Below are 26,044 nucleotides of genomic sequence, written 5' to 3' on the forward strand. Positions count from 1 at the left end.
TTGGGGATCTTAAGCAGTCACAAGTGCCTCACACTGACAAGTCTGAAGGAATCCATTTGCTGGCTGTTGCTTTAGCCTCCCAGGGCTGCTTAAAGAAACATCAGTGTCTTTCCTCCTTGCCCCTCCCATCATCTGTACTTGGAAATTCAGCACAAATCTGTTTCCTTCAACTCTGCCTTTCATTTATAGGGGCTGAAACTAATGTGCTTTTTGGCTCATGCAATGAAAAAAATCCTTTTATTAAAACACACATAAATTTGAATCAAACAAAACTATTTCCCATGCTCCTTTAAAAGAAACCTAAGTAGACAAAGTGCTATCACTAAAGTACATCAAACTGTTAAAGGATGGCAAAAAAAGTAGGAAGAAAACTATACCAGGAAAATGATAAAGCAAAAATTAAAATCCCAGGTCCAAGGGAAGAGAATTTCAAATAATTTTGGTGGCCTGGTTTAACAAAATATAGAATGTCCAGTTAAATGTGAAGTTCAAATATTACAAAGAATATACACTAATAAATTATTCCTTTTTGAGCTAGGGCTCTGGCTTAATGATAGAGCACTTGTCTAGCAAATGGGAAGTCATGGGTTTAATACTCAGAACTGAAAAAAAAATAGTCCTTATTGATCTAAAAATCAAATTTATCTGGGTATCCTGCAACCCTGCAAATAATATGCTTCTCCAGAAGACAGGGCTTAATCCTCCCAACCCTTTGAAGGTGAGCTGTGTTTAGTGACTCATGGTCAAAAACAGACTAGAAAAAGGAAACAACATAACTTTTCAGGAGAGACCTGGCCAACACTATATTAACCACCTGATGAAGCTTATCATCATCAGGGATGCCACAGGGATAAAATGACAGAACTCTCACCTTTGTGGTCCTCTTCTCCAAGGCCCAGAATCCCACTCTAATTATAGAAAAGGCTCAGACATTATAGAGAGTATCTGGACAGTACTCTTAAAGACTTTATAAGTCTTAAAACAGCAAGGACAAGCTGAGAAACTGACACAGAGAATGAGATGTAATGTGGAGCCCCAGAAAGGATCCTGAAATGGGAGTGCCTGAATCAAAAAGTTTATAAAATCCTGTTTAATTAATAGCCAATTACCCAAGGTTCATGTCTGAATTAATGTTTTTATGGAAGTGTAAGATGCTAACAGTGAGGAAAGCTGAATGAAGGGCATATGAGCATAAGTTAGAACTACTGCAAAATAAAAACTGCTTTTATTTTGTGCCCATACTGGGGCCTGAACTCAGGGCCTGGCATAGTCCCTTAGCTCTTCTGCTCGAATCTGGAGCTCTACAACTGGAGCCACTCCTCTTCTTCTGGCTTTCTTGCCAGTTAATTGGAAATAAAAGTTTCATCGGCTTTCCTGCCTGGGCTGGCTTCAAAACATAATTCTCAGATCTCAGCCTCCTGAATAGCTAGTATTACACATGTGAGCCACCAGTGCCCATCAATAAAAGCTCTTTTTTAAAAAAAATTCAATACATAAAATATTTTTTTATTTTTAAACATTCAATGAATAAAGCACATGATAAGACAGGCAAATATGCTTCTTGTAGACTGTGGGTAGCTGTCTGCCTATACTAATAATTTGATGAATGATGTTTTATAAATATCCAAATGGCCATATGCAGAAAAAAGTTCCCCACCAAGGCATAGTCCCTGGCCCATGGCACTACTGGGATGTAGAGGAACCTTTACAAGGTAGGGCCTTACTACCACGACATGAGCAGAACCACTGCCATGTGCTCCATCATAACACATTGTGCCACCACAGGCCCAAAGCAATAGAACCAAGCAACAGACAGAAATGTCTGAAGCCACAAGCCCAAATAAACTTCCTTGTAAGTTATTTATCTCAGAGTTTTTGTCAGAGTGACAGAAAGATGACTAACAAGCATATAGAGCCTCCACTGGAATACCCACCAGTGACAGGAGCACACACTGGGCACCACTGCCAAGATCCTCTGGCCCCAGAGCCTCATAGTGATGCCATACCCTACTGGTAAAAGAGATGGGACATGACCCCAATAGCATACATTCACTTATCCAGAAATTATACAATATACTTATAAACTAAAAACTAGACTATAAATAATGCATATGCACTTATAAACTATAAACTTCTGAGGTGTCTATCCTTAATGACACTATCATCATTTTTAATGAAATACATATGAATAAGTGGTAATATTATTTTTCATACTCCAATGGCTGGCTTACTAAGTCTCTAGCTATCCATTCTGTGTCCTGGATTTCCCTTAAGGAAGAAGCAGGAGGAGATGAGATTTTAAGCAAGAGGACACTAACCCACTCCATGTGCCCAGGCAGAGTTAGGCTTGCAGGGTTAAACAGACCCTATCCATAGACCCTGGCTCATATATCTGCCTACCATCTAATGCTCTCCATTCCTCCCAAGAGCTCTGGATTTAAAGTATGAACTGAATATGTCCTGCTAAAAGCCCTTTCAGAGATTGCAAAATCATGAAGCTGAAATATTAATTGCTTAATTTGATATATACAACTGCACCAAGAGCCCAACCAAATCAACCACCTCGGCCACAGCCATACAGACCTGCAAGTATATTCAGGGTTATGCCAGGGCAACAGCTTCTACAAAGGCCCCCAATCCTCTTGCCTCCTTGGATCCACACATATATGTAGTTCTGATGCCACTACTCACAGGAGCCTTACAATAAGTGGTCCTTGCTGATATCCTACCTGTGTCTATCCCCTCATAAGACACCTTGGACCAGAGCTGCCCCTCAAGATGCTCCTGGACTTCTCTTGCTCAGAAATAATATGGGATAATACATATTGTCATTTTTTAGCCACTAAGTTTTTAGTATTTTGTCACTCAGCAACGAATGAGACTTTACTTGCAACTGCAATGTCTTAGTACAGCTTGTCCCTTACCTTCTTACCAACACATTTACTTCCTTTCCCTCTTCCTGTTTCTCTTTTCTGTGTCTCCTCTTCTCTTCTCCACTATATGTATATGTCTTCATATGCACATGCATGTGCGTGCGCACGCGCGTGCGCACACACACGCACACACACACATGTATTACCTTATCCATGGTTCTATGTTCCTTAGTTTCAGTTAGCCATGATCTACCACGGTCCAAAAATATTAAATGGAAAAGTCCACAAACAATTCATAGGTTTTAAATTGTTCATTGTTCTAAAGTAGTGTGATAAAATCTTATGCTACTGGGGACATAATTATCCTTTTGACCAGTACATCCACATTGTACTATGTAAAACAAAATATAGAGCATAAACTGTACAGGGTTTAGTGGTATCCCTGGTTTCAAACATTAAATGGGAATCTTAGAACATATTCCCATGGATAATTGGAGGCTATGGTGTGCACACACACGTGCTACTTAAAATGGGCTCAAAATACCTGTTCCTTTCTCCTGGTAACAAACTTGTATGGGCCTTGATTATTGTACCTTCCATATCAAGCACATGGCATTAACATAGTAGATGCTCAAAGATGCTAAATCATTAAATAGACACAGGGAACGATGGATGAGAAGAAAATATAGAAAAGGGATGACAGAGTGGCAGGCCAATGGACTGGTACCAGATCTGGACTCCTAGGCTCAAAAGGTCAGGGCATTATCAGCTCTTCTAAGGATTGTGGGCTTGTAACAGCCTTGGCAAGAGCAAGAGGACAGCTTCCACAAATCTTATATTAAATACAAACTTCAGTCTTCAGCAAATCACAAGGAAGGTCAGGCATGGTGGAATATGCCTCCAGTCTCAGTCTAGAGAAGTAAAGCTAGAAGGATCAAGTCCAAGGCCAGCCCAGAGAAAAACACAAGACCTTATCTGAAAACAACAAGCTAAAAACTAAAGGACTTGGGGGTAAGGGAGGGGGCAGCCCAAGTGGTAAGAACACCTGCCTAGCAAGCACAAGGCCCTGAATTCAATCCTCAGTAACTAATTACAAAAGAAAAAAAGAAAAAAGTCACAAGGATCCATTTTCCAAGTCTCCCTTTCCACAAGCTTTCTTTTCCTGCACTGCCTTACTAAGGTCATGGGTCCCACATCAAGCTTTCCTATATACAAGATGCTATGAGTAACAACAGGGAGCTGAGCCTGAGCAGTGGGAAAGCAGCAGAACAAGGGGCATTAAATGACAGCTTCCTGTTATCAAAACATACTAGAAGAATCTACCAACTAGAATAGTTGTTCAGCCAAGGACTGGGGGCTCACACCTGTCATCCTAGCTACTCAGGAGACTGAGATCTAAGGATCATGGTTCAAAGCCAGCCCCAGGAAGAAAGTCCATGAGAATCTATTAACCACCAGAAAGCCAGAAATGGTGTTGTGGCTCCACGTGGTAGAACACTAGCCTTGAGCAAAAGGAGCTCTGGGACAGCGTCCAGGCCCTGAGTTCAAGCCCCACAAGTGACCAAAAAAACAAAGAAACAAAAAAGAATACTTGTTCATACTAAAAGGTAGAGGTGGCTGTGAGGTTATTTGCTTCTTCTACAAGTTAAATAGTAACTCACAATAAACACTTTAAGTGGAAAAAGAGTAAAAAGAACAAACACACATAATGAGCTTTGCTCACAGAAGTAATTCTGTACTAAAAGTTTTCTAAAAAAAAAACAATTTGATTCACCCATATACCAGTGGCTCACACGTAATCCTAGCTACACAGAAGGCTGAGACCAGAAGGATTTCATTTCAAAGCCAAGTGGAGCGAGTGGAAGTCTTTGAGATTTCATCTCCAGTTAACCTGAAAAAAAAAAGCCAGACTAAAATAGCTGAAGTACCAGTCATAACCAAGAAAGCTTGGTGAGAGCATGAGGCCTTGGCTCAAGCCTTGGTACTAGCACAAAGTCATTCACTTGGGCAAGACTACAGATCAATGTACTGAGTTATCTAGTCTATGGATATTTTCTAAACTTTCCTCCCAAACTGAATCCAAATTGTATCATGAAAACTTCTTCACAACTGAAATATTTTCAGAGGAGACACCGTATATCAAGAGGATAATGATGCCCTTCTGACCTGAGTAAGAAACCAAAGGCACAGGGAACTGAGAAAACAGACCACCTGGCATAGCAGGAGATCCCTTCCCAGGCAGTTGGAACCTCACTCCCCATACATAATGACAGCAATAAAAATAAATGTAAGATAGGAGCCAGAAAAAGAAAGTTAATTTACCAGTAACTTCACCTCCCTGAGCCACAATTGAGCTATCTGTAGCAGCTGTATCCGTTCACCAATAGGACAAAGTCAGAATGGACCAGATGGCTTTTTTTATATCTATTAAATGCAAGTGTAACCAAGGCAGTGAGGGGCAGGATTGACTTCTCTCCTTATCTACTTTGAAATGTCAGAATACATTCCATATATCTGGTACACAATATTCTACACTATGGATGAGACATATTTGTCCAACCTTCCCTTAATTGATTAGGATCTCAAATTTCAGATTGTTACAAGGATATGCAGTATACCATCCTTGTACTAATCTCATGTGCACATATGTTAGTATTCCCAGGAGGTGTATAGACATGAAATTACTCAGTCAAGATATACTTGATTCTAATATTGGTCAACACTGCTGCCTGTCTTCCAAGAAGAAAACTGACTTTACCAGCTTTTTGTATCCAATTGTCAATAATTTATCAAAGTACCCATTCCCTTGCACTATCTTCAGTAATCTTGATAATATTACCAATTTTTCATTTTTGCCAATGTGAACAAACATGACAATTAGGTCTTATAATCTACATGTTCTGAATCTTTTTTCCCCCTTGTGCTGGTACTGGGGCTTGAACTCGGGGCCTGAGCACTGTCCCTTAGCTTTGCTTTTCACTCAAGGATGGCCCTCTCCTACTTGATCTACAGCTCCACTACCAGATTTTTGCTGGTAAACTGGAGATAAAAGTCTCACAGATTTTCCTTCTCAGGCTGGCTTTGAATCCCAATCCTGAGAACTCAGCATTCTGTGTAGCTGGATTACAGGCATGAGCCAGCTGTGAACACATCTTCTCAAATCTTAATATCTACTTCTATTTCCTCAAAGAATTACTTGTTATTGCTTTTTCCAGTTTCCAATGACTTTTCTGCTATAGATTTATATTTATTCTTTGCAGAATCTAAATATCAGTACTTTGTTTAAAAAGCTGTTCATAAACGTAAATGTAGCGTATTTAAACATTGGAAGACTCAATGTAGTAAAAGGTCAATCTCTACAAATTGAGTAAACACAGGTTTAATGCCATTCTTAACAATATCTCAGCATAGTTTTTTGATGATACCGACAAGCTGTTTCTAAAAATGTATACCAAAAGACATCTACAGAAGCTTAAACAAGTCTAAAAAAGAGAGGAAGTTGGAGGAATAACTAGACTTAATATGAATAGAATATTACAATTATTATATAGCTACAGTGTACTGCCAATATTGTAGCAGTGTACAATAGTTGTACTAATAGTGATACTACTATTGTATTAATAATATACAGCTGATATATATTACTATGGTTATATATAGCTTACTACATGGCGCAGTAACTAAGGTAGTGTGATAATAGTGGAGGGATAGGCAGAGAGCTCAATGAAACAAATCAGAGAACTCAGGAACATAGCACAAATAAGACCAACTTTCGATAAAAGTTTTTAACTGGATGCATGAGGGCGGGGTGCCTGTAAGTCCTAACTACTCAGGAGCCTGAGATCTTGAGGATCACGGCCCAAAGCTAGTTAAGATAGAAATGTTTGTGAGATTCCATCTCCAAAATAACAAGTACAAAGCTTGCTGGAAGTATGGTTTAAGTGGCAGACTGGGAGCCATGAGCAAACAACCTGAGCAAACACGAGGCCCAAATTCAAACTCTAGCACCACCAACAAGAAAAAAAATCCAAGCCTCCTTCATTTTTAGATGTTTCTTCCCTTATTTCTGCAGAAAAAAAACAGAAGTGATAAAATATTTATTTACTGCCACACTGCCTATTTATGTCAGGAAAAAAATTAATATGAGCTAAATGCCTGTCAAAAAAGGAATGATTCACTTGGGAGACTCAAACACACTCCCCCTGCTATGTGTCCTGCCCACACTTTTCTTCACCTAGATCATGGGTGCTGATAGCCCTCCCACCCACAAGGACTTCCTACAAATGTGAATTTCCATGATGGCTGGTAATCACTGACACAGGATGATGGTACATCGCAGCTTGTTATATTTTCCTCTCTCCTGTGCATTGAGTATTTCTGAAAAACTGCAGTCATTAAAACATACTCACCCTTGTGATAAAAATACATTATTATTCTCACTAGCAAGGAAACTAATTCAAGCCTAGAAAACAATTGGTATCAGGCATCAATGGGTAGAGTGGGTTGTTAATGGATTAACTCATTAGTCTACTATAATTATATAAATTCCATAGCAATCGAAGCTATCTGTCTCTATAGTAACTGAAAAGAATTCCTGTTCTAGTGTGAAAACCAGGATACTGAACTGGAAACATTCCCACTGGACTCTCATTTCCTAGACTGTATTACAGACTCAAAAATTTTGGACCCCCATTTTTTATAGGTTTATTGTAAAGATACTGTACAGAGTGGTTATAGTTACATGAGTAGGGTAATGAGTACATTTCCTATTGAGCATTGTTAACCCCTCCTTTGTTTTTCTCCTATCATTCCTTCCCTCCCCACCTTCCCAACTCTCCTCTCCACTCAAGTTGTAAAGTTCATTTCAACATAGTGTCTGGTATATCTCATCGTTACAATGGGTCAACCTGTATCCTTGTTTCAGCATTTTGTTATTTAGGGCAAGCAGAAAAGGTCAAAAGATGATGCTAAAGTGAAATGAACCCCAAGATAGGGATACAAGAGCTTTTATTGGGGCTGGCAAGGTGGCTCAGTGGTAGAGTGCTTGCCTTGCATGCATGAGGCCCTGGGTTTGATTCCTCAGCACCACATAAGCAAAAAGAAAAAAGCTTGGAAGTGGCTCAAGTGGTAGAGCGCTAGCCTTAAGCTGAAGAGCTGAGGGACAGCGCCCAGGCACAGAGTTCAGGCCCCACGACTGGACCCAAAAAAAAAAAAATAAGGAGCTTTTATCTTTGTTGCTGTTGTTTCTAATGTACTATGTGATTTTTTTTTGTTTCATTTGTATGTTCTTCCCCCATGGTATAATCCCTGTTGTCACTGTATTTGATTCCGGTGCCCTTCATCTTGTATATACATTTTTCTAATTTGGGGAGAGGAAGGGAAATAACAAAATGGGCCCTTGTTTTGTCATTATTGAAGTTAAAATGAAATAGAATGTTATAACAAAGACAAACTCTTCAAAATAACTTGATATTTTAAATTGCATATTAAAATTAAATTTAGAAGAATAATCCACATTGTTTTTCCAACTCAGGATTACTTTTTACAAAAATAATGTTATCTCTCCAACAGAACACCATTAATATTGAATAATGCTTTAAAAAGAAGATTCTTTTACATACTATAAGAAACTTACTTGGGGCTGGGAAGGTGGCTCAGTGGTAGAGCGCTTGCCTTGCATGCCTGAGGCCCTGGGTTCGATTCCTCAGTACCACATAAGCAAAAAGAAAAAAAAGCTGGAAGTGGCGCTGTGGCTCAAGTGGTAGAGCGCTAGCCTTGAGCTGAAGAGCTGAGGGACAGCACCCAGGCCCAGAGTTCAGGCCCTACGACTGGACCCAAAAAAAAAAACAAAACAAAACTTACTTCTACATATATAAAACTCAAATCTCTCTCTCTCTCTCTCTCTCTCTCTCTCTCTCTCTCTCTCTCTCTCTCTCTCTCTCTGTGTCTCTCTGTCTCTCTCTCTGTCTCTCTCTCTGTCTCTCTCTCTCTGTCTCTCTCTCCTCTGTCTCTCCTCTCTCTCTCTCTCTCTCTCTCTCTCTCTCTCTCTCTCTCTCTCTCTCTCTCTCTCTCTCTCTCTCTCTCTCTCTCTCTCTCTCTCTCTGCCAGTCCTGGGGCTTGAACTCAGGGCCTGGGCACTGTCCCTGAGCTTCTTTTGCTCAGTGCTAGCACTCTACCACTTGAGCCACAGTGCCACTTCTTGTTTTTTCTGTTTGTGTGGTACTGAGGAATTGAACCCAGAGCTTCATGCATGCTAGGCAAGCACTCTATCAGTAAGCCACTAAGCCACATTCCTAGCCTCCAAGCCTCTCCTATTAATTTACCAGTTTTTTTTTCCTACCTGTCTAAGGCAGACAGTTTTAAAGGGTGAAATGAATGGGGACAGGCCAGTAATTCCCAGGGCTCTGGGCTGGCAACATAACAGAGTAAGAGTGCTGAGGAAGGGTCCTGCCAGCAAAACTGAAAGACTCTGGTTACCATACCCAGTCTTTGTGAAGAAAGGTAACCCACAGGCCTATCCCCCTCTGGACCTATACAGGACCTCCACTGAGTGTGACTAAGTGTCATAAATATAAACACTTCCTAGAATGGCTGACTCAGGAGGAATGCCACTTGCTGACCTGAGAGATGTTAAGGTCTAAACAGATCATACTAAATATTTTAAAAGTACAGAAAGAAGAAATCTGAGGCAGTTCAGCCTGAAAGATTCCTTCAGTAGGAGCCCAGCTCTAGTCATGCCATGTGACCGTGAACTAGTCACTGAAAGTGATGACCAAGCTTTTCCCTCTTGTGGTATGCAAGTGCAGCTCTCATGTATTGGCAGGGTGAAGAGGGAGGTCAAGAGGAAGGGAAGACAAATGGAGAAAGGAAGGGTGAGCCAATGCAATCATAATATTCAAAGTATATATGTAAAAATGGAACTAGGGAACTTAGGGAATGGGGAGGGTTGGGAGAAATGGGAAAGAATTATGAAAGAGGTGACAAAAATCAAGATGCATTGTATTCATAAACTGACAAGTTGAACAAAAATAAATAAAATTCTCAAATGATTTTAATAACTATTGTCTGCTATTTACATCACCCTCCTTCATATACAATAACTTCATTTTTTCACAATTAAGGTTGACTTTTAGAGTTACACATTTTTAGCTTCCTCACATTTTCCTTTTTGAAAACAAAAAAGAAAAAATTTTGGGAAGGATGCCAGAGCTATTATCCAACAAGAGAAAGATAATTAGAAGGTTATGAATTAGTATCTATAATTTTTTAAAAGCATGCTATTTGTCTGTTCAGCTTACAGGCCTCTTACATTAATTATAAGTTACTAATAAATAAAATTACTTAGATTTCACAAACTATTCTAATTGAAGGGAGCATTCTTATTTCACACTCAAAAACCAAACAACTACCACTTCCATATATTAGTATACTGTACAAAGAAAGATAAGTTTATGAACTTATTAATTCATTAAAGTGGGATGGTATTTGGCCACACCCAGTTTGCTAAAGGCCTCAACTGCAGCTGTATCCATCCTTCTCTGAGGCTTCAGGAAGCCTCAGACATTCTGGGAAAACTATTTCTTAAGCAAGTCAGTGAACACTTGCTCCCAAACACCTCTCTACCCTAACCCCCAATGCCATTAGTTCCCAGGGAGATGTGAAAGGCTCTACAATCTTTTCTAAATTCTACCTAGTGAAACCCACAACTTACCTTATTATTTTTAGACTCATAAGCACCTCCATACAGTTTTGTGGGGTACAAAGCTTTTTTCTTTTGTGTTTCCACACCTGAGGAAGATCTACAAACTCAAGTTGAGAACATTCTATCAGAAATGAGGCCTAAGGGCTCAAGCAGGATGGAACTTTATACCTACCAAGGTCTCTTCATATAAGCGTTATTATTTTATATCTTGGATGCCTGCCCCCAAAGATCTAGGGCCCTGAATTCAAGCCCCTATATTTAATAACAACAACAACAACAAACTGCAAAATAAGACATAAAATAAGCCCTATCCTAGCTCAGCATAGGGGTGCATTTCTATAATTCCAGTACCATAGAAAGAGGCAGAAGGATGATGGGTTTAAGTCCAGCCTGAATCTCACAGTGCAACCCTGCCTCAAAAAAAATTTTGTTAATAAAAAATAAAATCCACTCTTTACCAGAATGTTTTAGAGGCAGAGAACCACAAAGTGGAAGGCAGCAAGGAGGGTTGTGTACATAAACAGACTCATCGTTTAAATAAGGATATAGGTGGACCTGTTGCAACAATGAGAAGGACAAGTTGTCATGTCGAAAACGAACTTTACAACTTGGAGGGGGGAGAGAGGATGGGAAGGAAGGGGAAGGGGAAACAAAGGAGGAGGCTACAATGCTTGATAAGAAATGTACTCACTATCTTGCCCATGTAATTGTAACCCCTCTGTACAGTATTTTCACAATAAAAAAAAACATAAATAGACTCATACAACATGTTTTCTTTAGTTAGAGATATGCTATTTCACATAATAATATGGCTACTCTAATTTCCTGAATAAGTGCACATATCTTTATTATATTCAGTTTTTTAAAATAATTAACCAGCGTTCTTAATACCTTTTTTAAAAAACACCCACCTCAAGCCTTTTTTCTCTTTCTTTTTTGTGCTCACACCAATGGCACCAAGTCTTGAAATTAGGCCCTCACATTATTCAATATTTTTTGTTTACAGGTGGTGCCCTACCACTGAGCCACACCTTCTTTTTTTTTTTTTTTTTTTTGGTCCAGTCATGGGGCCTGAACTCTGGGCCTGGACGCTGTCCTTCAGCAATTCAGCTCAAGGCTAGTGCTCTACCACTTGAGCCACAGCGCCACTTCCGGCTTTTTTCTTTTTTGCTTATGTGGTGCTGAGGAATCGAACCCAAGGCCTCAGGCATGCAAGGCAAGCGCTCAACCACTGAGCCACCTTCCCAGCCCCCCGGACTCAAATTCTTAATTCTCCTACCTCAGCCTTCCAAGTATTGGGATCGCAGGCCTACTCCAGGTACCTTGCCCAGCCTAAAAATAAAAACATAGGCCAGGCACTGGTGGCTCGTGCCTATAATTCTAGCTACACAGGAGGCTGAGGTCTAAGGGTTAAGGTTCAAAGCCAACTAAGTAGACAAATCTAAGAGACTCATCTCCAATTAACCAACAAAAAGCCAGAGGTGGAAGTATAGCCCAAGTGGTAGAGTTCCCATCCTGAGCAAAAAAAAAAAAAGAGTGAGACACTCTGAGTTCAAACCCCAGTGCCAGCACAAAGAAAGAAAAAAAATCCACCTCTCACCAACTGATCTGAAATGCTACCTTTACAATAGTCCCATTTTCCACAAATAATCAGGTTCTTTTTTTGGGTTTTCATCTAGTCTGCTAATAACTTGCTGTCCAACTCCACCACCACCATCTATTTTCATTATTACATTGTGGTAGTAGAGGCTAGTGTCCTCTGTGAGATTTTTTTATTACAGTCATCTCTTTAATTCCTCTGGGATTTTTTCTAAAGTATGCTATAAAGTAAGGATCTAAAATAGTTTCCCATAACTGTCAACTACTCACCCAATTACTAAAAACTCTTCCATCTGTCATCAATGTGTACATAGCTCAGTCTTCCACAGTGATGAGCACACCTTCAGTGCTACACTGCCTCTTGCTTTCGCTTAAGTGGTCTAGACGCCTGCCCTAATTCTCTAGCAGCAATTATAGACAACTTTTTACATAAGCAAATAAACAACAGATACATTTGCACAATTTTATTTAGAAGGTGACAGATCTAACCAAAGAATTACAGCAGGATGGGACCCTGGAAGGGCTGCCCAGAGCAACTACAAAATGAGAAGACACAATCTAGTGGGGGTGGGAGGGCAGGAGGACAGAGTGGCACAGAGGTTGGCAGGGTTGACACAAGATATGGGAACTGAGGAGACACACAGGCCCCATACTCTAAAAGGACTGGACTTAGTTTAATGCTCTGCTATTTCCATTCTGAAATTGTTCGTAATTTTACCTATGAATCTGTTTTTGGTAAGTGAAGACCTAAGAGATCATGGAACATGCACAGAAACATAGGAGATATGCATATCGTGAGTGTACAGGAGCAAAGGAACTATACACATACTGAATGTCTGCTCCTATCCCCGCTGTTTTATTGCTAAAATAGTGCTCTCTGATGCCTCTTGCCTTCCCTTAAATTGTCCAAGATGCCTAAGTCTAATTTTCCCTGAGCACAGATTACCATGGACTCTTGATATGTAGAAGCCCAGCAACACTCAATAAATATCTTAATTGTTTGACTGAGAAGGTGGGACTGGTAGCTAAGGGCACTTTCCATCTGACCCAGAACATGAATGATCAGGGAACCATCACTATCTTTCCTGTTTCTGCCTGTTTTAGCTACTATTTATTGTGGTTGTGGGAACATGGGACCCCATAGCTCCTTTTTCTGTTGGTCCTTCCTTACTCACCAAGAAATGGAAGGAGAAATGTTTAGAACCTTTAGAATATGTGTGTATCAAAAAGTAAACACAAGCAGGTGAACTAATTTCTGTAGTTCTGGTAAGAGTAAAATTTATATGCATCATGAGCTACAAAATAGAAAATGTATGATTTTGACTATTCCATATACAAGGTAAATTTGTGTTTAAAACTGACACTGCAAAATATACCTGGTAAACTTTGTGATAGTAATACAAAAAGTTTCTTTGTTGCTTAAAATGACATTAAATAGAAATGGTTCTATGACAAGTGAAGAGTGAGACAATGAAAAAGAAAGGTAAACTTTACATTTTGGGGTTTGTAATAACGTTTTTTCTCTTTCTTCAATGAGTTTAGTATTTTCATTTGCACTGAGGCCTATAAAAGATCCATCCAGTCCCATAGTTCCTAGGAAAAAGAGCCCACCAAGGCCCTGGGTGAGGATAATGTCCCATCTATTAGATCCCTCCCAACCCAGCCTAGTTCACTGGCCCCAAACTTCTCTTCCTACTGGCACTACCTTTGGCCCCACCCCAGCAAAGACCTTGGAATCAAAGATGCAAGTTCTCCTAGGCAAGGGGAGCTTTTAAAGTAACTCAAGTAATTAACATCCAATGTCAAAAACCAGTGGCTTAAATAGAGGCTACTAACTACTGAGCACACTACTTACTGACACTGATGGCCATCGGCCCTGCAGTTGACCTTTTCACCAAGATCTGCTGTGGCATCAGAGGAGAAAAATGCTTTCTACCATAGTGACTTGGCCCTTTACCCACAATTCTGAACCAACAACAAAGGGCCACTGTTTTGTCAGTCAGCTTTCCATCTCTATACTAAAATACCTGTGATGAGCAACTTATAAGGAAGAAAGGACCAGTTTGGCTCTGTTTCAGAGGTTTGAGTCCATGGCTGCTTAGCCCTGTTTTTCTGACCTGGGATGAGACAGAGCATCACAGTGTGGAGCAAGTATCAGAGGAGGTCAATTCACCTCACAGCAGCTAGAAGCAAAGACAGGAAGTGGCTAGGATCCCAATCTTCCCTTAAAGAACACATCCCCTTTCAATGACCTAAAAGAACAGTGCCATTTGGACTTGGAAATACAATCTGTAGGCTGGGAAGGTGGCTCAGAGGTAGAGTGCTTGCCTTGCATGCCTGAGGCCCTGGGTTCAATTCCTCAGCACCACATAAGCAAAAAGAAAAAGCCAGAAGTGGCGCTGTGGCTCAAGTGGTAGAGCGCTAGCCTTGAGCTGAAGAGCTGAGGGACAGCGCCCAGGCCCAGAGTTCAGTCCACACGACCGGACCCCCCCCCCAAAAAAAAAAAAAAAGAAAGAAAGAAATACAATCTGTGCTACAGATTGTATGTCCAACCTTGCCTATGGTTAGTCTCTTGATATGGAGTAGAAAAGGCTCCCTGGGCTTCTTGTGGACTAGAGTACACATCTGCCACTTTTAAAAAGTAACTAAGTTGTTATTATGATGATGTACAGAGGGGTTACCATTTTATAAGTCAGGTAATAAGTAGTAACTACTTGATAATAATAAAAATAATAATAATAATATTAATAAACACTGTTCCCAATACAACCCTCAACCCCCAACTAAGATGTTGTTAACCATTTTCCTCTTATCTTCCCTGGCACATGTAGCTCCCACTGTAGTCTCTATCCAGGGTCAGTGCAGGTCCCCTACCTCCCATTGCCACTCTATCCAAACCACCTACTATCCTGCTACAAGCAGGCCACAACTGAAAAGCAGATCTGACCTTCCTACCCTGCTGAACTCTAGTGACTGACTAGTGCTCAAGGGCCAAGTTTTCAGATCTGGCTGAGTCTTCTCACCCAAATGTCTGTTACCTACTCCTTCCTATATCCCATCCTGATGACCATGCCCTCCCCCCAGGCTCTCTGTCTTACACTTGATCGCTTGGCCAAGACAATCTGTATTTTCTCTGTCTTAATGTGATTTTCATCCCACTAAAGTAGGAGCCTCTAGGAGAAAGAAACCATGTCTTATTTCTCTTTATGATACTCATGACATCAAATCTGGCACATGAAAAAGAGTCAACAAATATTTATGAAAAGGAACTCCAAATGCAGGCAACTATCCCAATTTTTACATACATAGTTATGGGTCAAGTACAGAAGTTAGCCTCCTACTCAAAGCCAATGAAAACACTAATCTATTTTAGAAGATACATATTCAAAATGCAAATGTTAAGTTATTTGCATTTGTTATTTATGAAATACTTGGCCTTTGAGACCTTGGAGCTGATTGATTAGAGAAGCAGAAAAAGTGGGAATTCCTTTCCCCCACTCTCAGGACTTTACTTTGTTCTGCTGAGCTCAAGTTTAAACCAAACATAAGTGGTTCATCTCAGAAGGTCAAGGATGATGAGTCTGAAATGCAACTGGGCCCATATGGCTCATTACCATACATGTCCTCCTCTTCTGACATCTGATTTCCATCAAGGTACAGAAACTGATGCCTGCAAAGCTCCTATGAGCCCTAAATGGAGATTTTAAAACATCCTTGGTTGTTTCTTCTCAAGAATAAAGGCCTAAGAAAATCAGTGTCAGCTGAGAGTCAATGAAGGCAGATAAACAAAACAGCAGTCCTCTAAAACATCAGCAGTCAACACTATAGATCCAAAGGGTTCTAGAACTATAGATCCAAAGGGTCTAGAACTTGTCTGATTCTCTGACAAATAGGACACAGAATTCAATGAGTTCTGCAATGTGTCCAGGGTCAACAGTCAGTGATCAAATTGAAATTTCCAGATACTTGCGTTCTTGTTTTGGATTATTCCTCTTTCCCTGCTTTTAATTCCTCAAAGGCCGTCATGAGCCTTTAAAAGAGGCAGGATAAAAACTGAGAAAAACTGGGAGTAAAGGATGGCATGTCATGTTCCAAAAATAAATATACTTATTACCTGACTTATAAAATGGTAACCCCTCTGCACATCATCATAATAACAATTTAGTTAATTTTGGGGGGGGAGTCCAGTCGTGGGGCCTGAACTCGGGGCCTGAACTCTGGGCCTGGGCGCTGTCCCTCAGATCTTCAGCTCAAGGTTAGCGCTCTACCACTTGAGCCACAGCGCCACTTCTGGCTTTTTTCTTTTTGCTTATGTGGTGCTGAGGAATTGAACCCAGGGCCTCAGGCATGCAAGGCAAGCGCTCTACCACTGAGCCAACTTCCCAGCCCCTTAGTTAATTTTTAAAAGAGGCAGATGTGTGCTCCAGTCCACAAGAAGCCCAGGAAGCCTTTTCCACTCCATATCAAGAGACTAACCATAGGCAAGGCTGGCATACAATTGGTAGCACAGATTGTATTTCCAAGTCCAAAATGGCACTGTTTTTTGGACAATGGACCCTTTAAGCCTCTTGAAGAACAAATGCCAAATCAAAGCCATACACAGTTCATGGCAAAGATGTGATGTGGCAATACTGCTCCTTGCCCCTATCCAGGGAACCACATGTCTGCCTTGGTCTGTCCCATGGTGTTGAGACATGAAAGACCCTGGATGGCACCACTTTAGCTACCAAACTGTCTGTATCCCTAGAATGAATGAAGAAAAATACCCTCAGAAATAATACTTCTACACTCAGAATCCGAAACTGATGACTGAAATATGTCCACTCTGCTACATGCTAAAATACTCCTATGTCATTTATGTTCTTAAATATATAGTGCTTCAGGTATTATGGAAAATAAACCAAAGCCTTAAATTCATGTGTGGTTGAAGTGATAGCCACTGCTGTTGGTTTTTAGGCTGAAAGCCACAAGTCTGTCCTTACTCTTAACCAGGTATCTATCATACATAACACAAAACCCACATTCCTGCCACTTCAGAAGGAACAGGATTCTCAAGGTAGTAGAAATAGCAAGACATTTGTATGGATTCTTTGTACTCCACTATCAACAGGCCAGCCAAGAGAAATTCTCCCAGGGATGTTATTTAGCATTAAAAACAAAACCCATTATTGATCCAAGGGGGAAAAAATCATTATGTTGAAGAGAGATGTCTACAGTCCCATGTTTATCTACAATTAGCAAGATTATAATCAACCTAAGTGTCCTGCAACAGATAAATACTACAGATGAAGAAAATGTGGTACCTATACATGAAATATAATTTAGCAATAAAAAAGAAAGCTTATCATTTGTAGCAATGTAAGTGGAACTAGAGGATGTCAGGCATAGAAAGAAATATTGTATGTTCTCACTTACATGTTGAAGACAGAAGTAGATAGAGTGAATAGTAGTTGCCAGTCATTAGGAAATAAGTAGGGGAGGAAGAGTTAGCATATAGGTATACAACTGGACAGGAAGCATAGCTTCTAATATTCTATAGCTGTAATTGATAACAATTAAAAATAGAAAAGATGTCCAATGTTTCCACCACAAATAAATAAATAAGTGCTTGAAGAGATGCACATTACACATTGAATATATGTATTTAAAATGCCACAATGTGCTAGGTGTAGGGACAAACGCCCAGTACTCCTGGGACATGAGAATTATGAGTTTGAGGCCATACTGGGCTATGTACGTATATTATATATCCAATTTATATATAAATATATTAACTTCAAATTTATAAATGCTATATTGTATTTTTAATTACTGGGTGTTCATAAACAAACTACAACCATCCACTAAGGTAGGAACATGGAAATTTCACATCTAGTTACATCGCTAGGCACTGGTATCTAAATACAACAGTTTCCTAGAAGTGGTGGAAAGATGTAATTGACCCTGTGTCTTTGCTTCTGTCACAGCTGCAGGCAGTCCAACAGTTCTGTAATCCAGAGTCATCTACAGATCTGCCCCTGCAGATGTGTGAGCTAAGAAGAGACAGGGTCCTCCTGCATTTCCATTTCCTCAGATGAAAACAATTTCAAAGGAACTCCTGGTGCCACCTATTATTACCATTCCTCTCCAAGTCCTGAATTAATTTATTTACTTATCGTTAAAGAATTCCATTTCCCATGGCTTTGTAAAGTAAACTGAGCTCTGACCTGATTCCTTCTCCTTCCCCTGATTTGCCTAATGTCATGCATGATTATTGAGCTGATTTATCACAAACCTAGCCTGGTACTAAAATAGGCTGGGAATGAATTCCTGAACGAACTTCTCGTCTCACCCGACTCTGAAGCCAAGGAAGAGATCCAAGATGAAAAATGGTTCTATGCATGTTCCCAGCAATTCTTTCAGGCCTATTATTCTTAACCTTTAATGAGTCCTCCTCCTGTCTTATTTTATTAAATTCTATTAAGAAAGACATGAAAGAAATCTAAAAGAAAAGTTGGCTGTGCCTGCCTGGTATTTTATTCACAGTCACATCTGGAAGGTAGACCTGCTTTTCTTTTTTAAATAAATCTGACTCGCTTTCCCAAAATATCAATATCTTGAAAAAAAAACACTACATACTTTTGAGGCAATTTTATTATTAACAATAATTCTGTGTGAGACACTAGCTTTGAACAAGTCTCAGTAAAACTCCATGGTTAGTCAGTTATTGAATGAGATGACAACTGAAAGAACTACAGCCAATATTAACATTTGCTATAGTTAGGTATTTTTATATTGTTCTCTACTTTCAGTATTTTGAAAACAGTAACAAATGCCACAGAGGAGTGACTTTTTACTACTTAGAAAAGGAAATGTACATATGTACATTAGTATAAACAAATAAATGCCCTATCCCCTCCTTCCCCCTGCATTTACAAGTAATTATGGGCTACCCACACCCTGATCACTGGCAGTGCAGGGAGAAAAATTGCCAAAGGCCTTTACCTGCATTGGGAGGTTCTACTCTTGTCTTACTCAAACTCTAGAGCTTTGCTACAGATCTGCCTTCTCACCAGCCTCTTTGCCTCCTGGTTCCTGGTGCTGAGGATCATGGAAGTGATGTAGAAGCCGTGTGAGGCCTCAAGGAGCTTGTTTGTGCTCCCAGCAGAGGACACCGTGCCCCTAGGCATCCATTGGAAGCTTCTCTGCCTCCCCATGATGACCTTTCTTGTGTCCTCAGCCCCAGCACTGGTCATTGTCATCCTGCTCCCTTGCCTCTGTGCTATGAGCTTTTTAAAGAACAAGAGCCTCTGCCCTATTTCACATATGCCCAATACTTGCTGTATAACACATACACCAAATGTAGACCAGTCATCACAAGGCTACAAGGTGCATTCTACTGAGCAGTATGGGGAACAAATGGTATGTATCAAGGCTCCATGGGGTGTGCTGCCCTTTATGGGCCATGGGTCTGGGAGGTCTCACTCTAAGATCCGGAGACTGTTGAGGTACCCCTCAGAAAGCTTAAGATCAATGGTGACATTCCTCAGCACAATTCTCTTAGTGCTGTTGACAGCACAAGTGCAGAGGATGCATAGTAGGTTCACCACCTGAAACAATGGAGTTGCTCCCTGCCACCTGCTCATTATACCCTAGAACACCTCTTCATTTGAAGAAGATCCAGTTGTAGAGACTCCAACCAGCTCAGAGTCTTGACAACAGTGTCACAGAACAAAACATGGGGAAGGCTGGCCCTACGTTCATCTGCCTGCACCTAGAATGACTTTTTAATAACAAGAGATTCCCCCTTGAATTTTTAGCTGTCATTCTCTTTCTGCCTCCTCTTCCCTCTTCAATAACTCTTATAGACTTGCAAAAAATTGCCATCTATATATCCACCAAAAAGAGAACAGCTACATAAAATGCAGTGTATTCATATGACAGAATTCAGTCTTGAAGTTAAGTGAATGTACTAGCTGTGCACAACAAAATGCATGCCACTGCTAGATAAGAATGGAAGCATGTTTCATAACAGTATGTGGTATGGTACCATCTAGGCCAGCATATACACAGACACACATCTGACAAACTGAAGGACAGTAGTCAAAATAATATCTCTACCCTTCCAAAGAGACATGGTCATGAAAGTCAAGGAAAGGCTGAGGAATTGAACTACAATGAGGGACACTAAATGCACAGGACAATTAAATGTCAGGTATGAATCTGTACTAGATCTTTTCACTCTGGGAGACCTTACCAAGATGACTGGTAAATGCACATGTGACATGAGGACTGGACATTAGTAAAATGTTAATAGTAATTTTCTGATCCTGATCCGTGTTTCAGTTTCAGTGAGAGAATGTTCTTGTTTTTAGGAAATATGCTACCAAGATCAAGCATAATGTGGTATCCACTTAAAAAAAGTTCTCAGTAACATTGTTCCAACCTGTCTTCAAGTAGAAATGTATCACACAGCTTACATAATATATGAAGATTAACTGGAAATGGATCAAAGAACTAAAGGTAAGGGTTAAAGCTTTAAAACTCTTAGAAGAAAATATCCGTGACTGGATCTGGCAATGACTTCTTAGATATGACATCAAAAGCGCAGACTACAAAAGAAAAATGTAGACAAACTGAACTTCACCAAAATTTCTTAAAGTTGTGATTCAGAAATATTGGTATATGTCTATATCCTAGATACTCAGGAAGGCTGAGGTAAGAGGAAGACTACTCTAGCTAACGGCCAGCCTGGAAAAAGTAGTGAGACTCTGTCTCTTATTTAAGAAAAAAAAGAAAAGAAGAAGTAGATCAAAGGACACAATTAACAGAGTGAAAGGCAACCTACAGAATGAGTGAAATAGATCTGGTAAGGAGCTGGCATACAGAGTGTATAAAGAATTCTTACAATTCAACAAAAAAAAATATATATATACAACCCTATTCAAAAATGGAAAGATGTGAATAGACATTTCTCCAAACAGTATTCACAAATGGTCAATAACACGAGAATACTCAACATCACTAATCAATAAGGAAATTCATGATATTTCATCATCATATGTATGATATTATTAACTATAAAAATAGAATAACAAATGTTGGTGAGGATGCGAGATAACAAACCATGGAATCATGTCTTGCATTTGTCATATGTCTTTAATGTCCTTCATTCTTCATCAGTTCCTCAGTCTTTCCTTGATTTTCATGATCTTTCCTTGTCAGAAGAGTAGAGGCTTTATTTTGAAGAGATAATGAAAACCCTGTGCATTTCCAATCGGAATAAAAGGTGCAAACACTGTGGGAAATAGTATGGGAGTTTCTAAAACAAATCATGATTGAGCAATCCCACTTCTAGGTATATGCCCAAAAGAATCAGGAGGCCTTAAAGACATATTTGCATACCAAGTTCATAGGAGCCTTATTCATAATAGCTAGATGCCCTGGTGGTGAATGACTATAATCTCAGAGCTCAGGAGGCTGAGAGAGAAGGATCTCAAATTCCAATGTGGCTACAGAGAAAGGTCCTGTCTCCAGAAAGAGAAAAGTGGAAACAATCCAAATGTCCATAGATAAATAAATGGAAAAACAAAAAAGGTTTATATATATAGTGGAATATTATTCAGCAATAAAAAGAAATTCTGACAGTGGCTATAAACATACAATTGAACACAGATGAATCCTAAAGACATTACAATAAATGAAGTTAGTCACAAAAGGAAAAATGCTATATGATTTCAATCTGATAGATACTGTAGCCAAATTCAAAGAAAATGGTAGTCACCAGGGTCTACAGGGAGATGAGAATGGAGAATTACTGTCTAATGAATACAATTTCAGTTTGGGAAGATGAAAACTGTGAATGAATCATTGTAACAGTGGTCACACAACAATAGGAAGGAGCTAAGACACTAAATTATTTGAAAGGGGTTAAGCAGGGTGCTGGCAGCTCAGACGTGTAATCCTAGCTATTCAGGAGGCTGAGATCTGAGGATCATAGTTCAAAGCCAACCGGGCAGGAAAGTCCAATAAACTACTTAGAAAAAGCTGGAAGTGGTACTGTGGCTCAAGAGGTAGAGCGCTAGCCTTGAACACAAAGAGTCTCAGGGACAGTGCCCAGGCCCTGAGTTCAAGCCCCAGGACTGGCCAAAAAGAAAAAAGAAGTGATAAATGATAAATTGATTATGTATTTTTGCCACAATATATAACACACAGCCAGAGATACTATGAATTTTCCATGGCTATATGTAAATGTAAAAAAAAGTATTTTATTAAGTCTGGAAGGAAGGAGATAAACACTCACCAATGACACTGCCTCTGAGAGTGAGAGATTATACTGTACAGTTTTTTAATACATCTTAAACTTGTAATTTGGGGGGGGGGGGGTTGGTGCTGGTCCTGGGGCCTAAACTCAGGGCCTGGCCGCTGCCTCTGAGCTGCTTTTGCTTAAGGCTAGTGCTCTAACTTGAGCCACAGTTCCACTTCAGGCTTTTTGGTAGTTTAGTGGAAATAACAGTCTCACAGGGGGCTGGGAAGGTGGCTCAGTGGTAGAGCGCTTGCCTTGCATGCATGAGGCCCTGGGTTCGATCCCTCAGCACCACATAAGCAAAAAGCCAGAAGTGGCGCTGTGGCTCAAGTGGTAGAGCGCTAGCCTTGAGCTGAAGAGCTGAGGGACAGTGCCCAGGCCCAGAGTTCAGGCCCTACAACTGGACCCAAAAAAAAAACAAAAAACAGTCTCACAGACTTTCCTGTCCAGGCTGGCTTTGAACCATGATCCTCAGCTCTCAGCTTCCTGAGTAGCTAGGATTGTGAGCCACTGGCACCCAGCTTGTATTTTTTCTAAATACTCATTTTATGTGCTGTATTATAACAAAAAAATTGATACAAAAATGCTGGTTTATGGCCGGGCGCTGGTGGCTCACGCCTGTAATTCTAGCTACTCAGGAGGCTGAGATCTGAGGATCTCGGTTCAAAGCCAGCCCGGGCAGGAAAGACCGTGAGACTCCTATTTCCAATAAACCACCAGAAAACCGGAAGTGGCGCTGTAGCTCAAGTGGTAGAGCACTCGCCTTGAGCTGAAGAGCTGAGGGACAGCGCCCAGGCCCAGAGTTCAAGCCCCACGACCGACAAAAAAAAAAAAAAATGCTGGTTTATGGGCTCATGAGAAAAATGAAAGACAAGAACTATTTCTATAAAAGTACCTTTGTACCCAGGAGTACTATAAAAGCCTAATATTTAAAAAGTGTCTCTAAATTAATTGATACCTTCCAGATAATATATGCTTTCCTGAGATTTTTAATAATAATAATGGAAAACATGAAAATTGAAGAAGACAAACAGAAAGAAAGGAGGAAGGATCCATAGAGCATAAGACCATATCTGGTCTGGATTTTGAAGAGTTACAGAAATCATACTTTTTCCCTAGTGTATGACCCAACAATGATTAAGAATAGCCTTTGCCCTCCCTCAGCAGTTAAACATCAATACCATCCCTGAAGGGAACCACCGCCGAGGGATATGATGTGGGTATCGCGTTCCTGAGGAAAAGTGGAAAATGGAAACAAGGCCACAAATTTAGATCTTTCCATTACACAGAAAATAAAGCTTCCAGGCTTCACTTTCATGATTAAAAATAGAAAGAAATTGACTTCACATTTTATGGAAAGTAGTCAAAGGAGTACATTTCATGTGAACAACCTTTATACAAGTATTATACTTTGGTGTTTTATATTGACAAAAATATAACTAAGATGATGAAGGTTGGTAGAAAGTGGCCACTGTGAGGCTCTCCCAGCAGGCAGCATTCCAGATAGGGTAGCAGGATGCCTGCTCATCCTGTGCTTCCGCTCTGCCTCCTTCTGACAATCACCTCCCATAATTTCCAACAGCCTTGAGCACCAGGAAATGTATCTTTCCAAAAATAAATCTTTTTTATCTCTGACAAGCTCCTAAGGCTTGGACTTAGAAATTTCCCTGATAATATTAGCTAAAATGGTATACATAAATCAAATTCAATAAAATATTGTTCCTTGGGCTTCATAGAATTTTATAATTAAAGCTTTTTTGCAGAAAGTTTTTTGGAGAAAAATGGGCAATCATGAAGCATTTAGTGTCATGCTGATATGAAGAAGCTTTGCTTCTCTAAAACTTAACAGAGGCTCACTCAGACCCTAGGCGAAAAATCACACCCCTTGATGGCAATGAGATCAAATGCCTGATCTTCTCATAGACACACAAACCACAGAATCCTTCCTCCACACTGGCTCTGGAGGCAAGAATGGATCTTGCTAGTAATGAACCACAGGAGGTTAGACTTCACAGTCTGCCCTGATGCTCAAGCCACAGTATGAAAGAAATGAAAGGTGAATCATTTATACAAAAGCTCCACTGTGGGCGGCAGAACACCATAGTGGTTAACCTCCTCCAATGTACACCTAGAGTTTCTACTTGCTCACTCACCTGCTGCAAGAGCTCCTCAGTGTTCTGCTAGCCACCCTGTGTGGAGGCCACACATCCTGTCCAGTATCAACCATCTCCACAAATTAAATCTCTCATAATTCTAATAACTCTCCATCCCACTGACAACAGAATCCAAAATTGCCCTTCCTGGCCCAAGAGGCCTCAGGTCATCAGGCCCAACCTTATTTCCTGACCCTCCCTGCATCCTTCCAAGTTCCAGCTACACTGGCCTGGAGTCTGCACTTGCTGGCCCATAATCATCCTCTGATTATCACGTGGCTGGCTCCCTATCAGCTGTGTCTCTCCCCAGTGCTTGCTGGAGGTAGCCTCCACCAGCAGCAGTCTCTACAGTTGACTCTATTTTATTTAATATTACCATAGTGTCACATTAGACTTTTTTTCTATATGTCTCCCCACTAGAGCAGAACTCCAGCCTCAGTGCTGGTCCTATATGCAGGAGCAGCCTAGAACAGGCACTGTGTATGTACACTAGAGAGACATATGAGTAGATAATGGCTAAATGAGTAGACAAATGCATAAGAAGACAGCTTGTTGGATATGTGGTTGGATGGATACATGAGTGAATAAGCAAGCAAACTCATAGGTGACTGAGCATGGGTTTTTATTCAAGTGTAGTACCAGAAGGGAACCTATGCCACACAGCCATGTAGTGGGAATTCAAAAGCAAGAAGGCTTTACCTCAACAGGACTGAGTTCATCATGAATAAAGCAGTATCAAATTGGACCTTGGAAGAAACAGGGCAGGCATTCATTTCAGGTAGATTAACAGAAATGCAAAAGAGAAGGGAAGGTGCGATGGTAAACACTGATAATCCCAGCTTCTCAAGAGAAAACATTAGGAAAAGTGTGGCCCAAAGCCAGGTGAGGCAAAAAGTTAGTGAGACACCCATCACAACAAACCAGCTGGGTGTGGTGGCTCTCATGGCCTGTAACTCCTGCAGGAGGCATAGGTAGGAGGATTGCAATCCAAGGTCAGCACAGTGAAAAAAGCACATGACTCTATCTAAAAATAACTAAACCAAAAAGTGGCTCAAAAAATGGAGTGGCTGCCTGACAAACATGAGGTCATGAGCCCAAATCCCTTCTTTTGGTAGAAGACGGGTGGGGAGGGGGCCCACAAAGGAAAAAGAAACCATGATGTTTCTTTTACTTAAGACACAGAAAATAATCTTCAGGAAACTAGTCTGATTTACTGCACAAAAGGTTTTTTACCATGAATTTCACAGGTAATGATATACCACACAATATAAACCCTTAACAATGCCCCAGTTGGGTTTAAGTATAAATTATCAGCCAATTGCTCAGAGAAGCTTTGACAGTCATACACTTCATTAAATCGCAAAATCCATGCAGAGGCTAAGATATTAACCATCCTGCATTTTTATTCTAGTCCTGTGAATGCACCAACAGG

The 26,044-nt window shown here is 40.3% G+C and overlaps 1 protein-coding gene and 1 non-coding gene across 2 annotated transcripts in view; one reads left to right on the forward strand and one right to left on the reverse strand.

Moving 5' to 3' along the window:
• The window catches only part of Dtd1 (D-aminoacyl-tRNA deacylase 1), a 168,738-nt gene that overhangs the window by 106,843 nt on the left and 35,851 nt on the right, over positions 1 to 26,044 (reverse strand). The gene's annotated exons all lie outside the window — the stretch shown is intronic.
• Positions 19,078 to 19,211, forward strand: LOC138817447 (small nucleolar RNA SNORA71). Its single transcript, XR_011368886.1, has one exon. It is a non-coding gene; the product is annotated as a small nucleolar RNA SNORA71 (small nucleolar RNA).

This window comes from Dipodomys merriami, unplaced genomic scaffold (genome assembly GCF_024711535.1).
Source record: "Dipodomys merriami isolate MVZ:Mamm:240054 unplaced genomic scaffold, mDipMer1.0.p SCAF_7, whole genome shotgun sequence".
NCBI lineage: Eukaryota > Metazoa > Chordata > Mammalia > Rodentia > Heteromyidae > Dipodomys > Dipodomys merriami.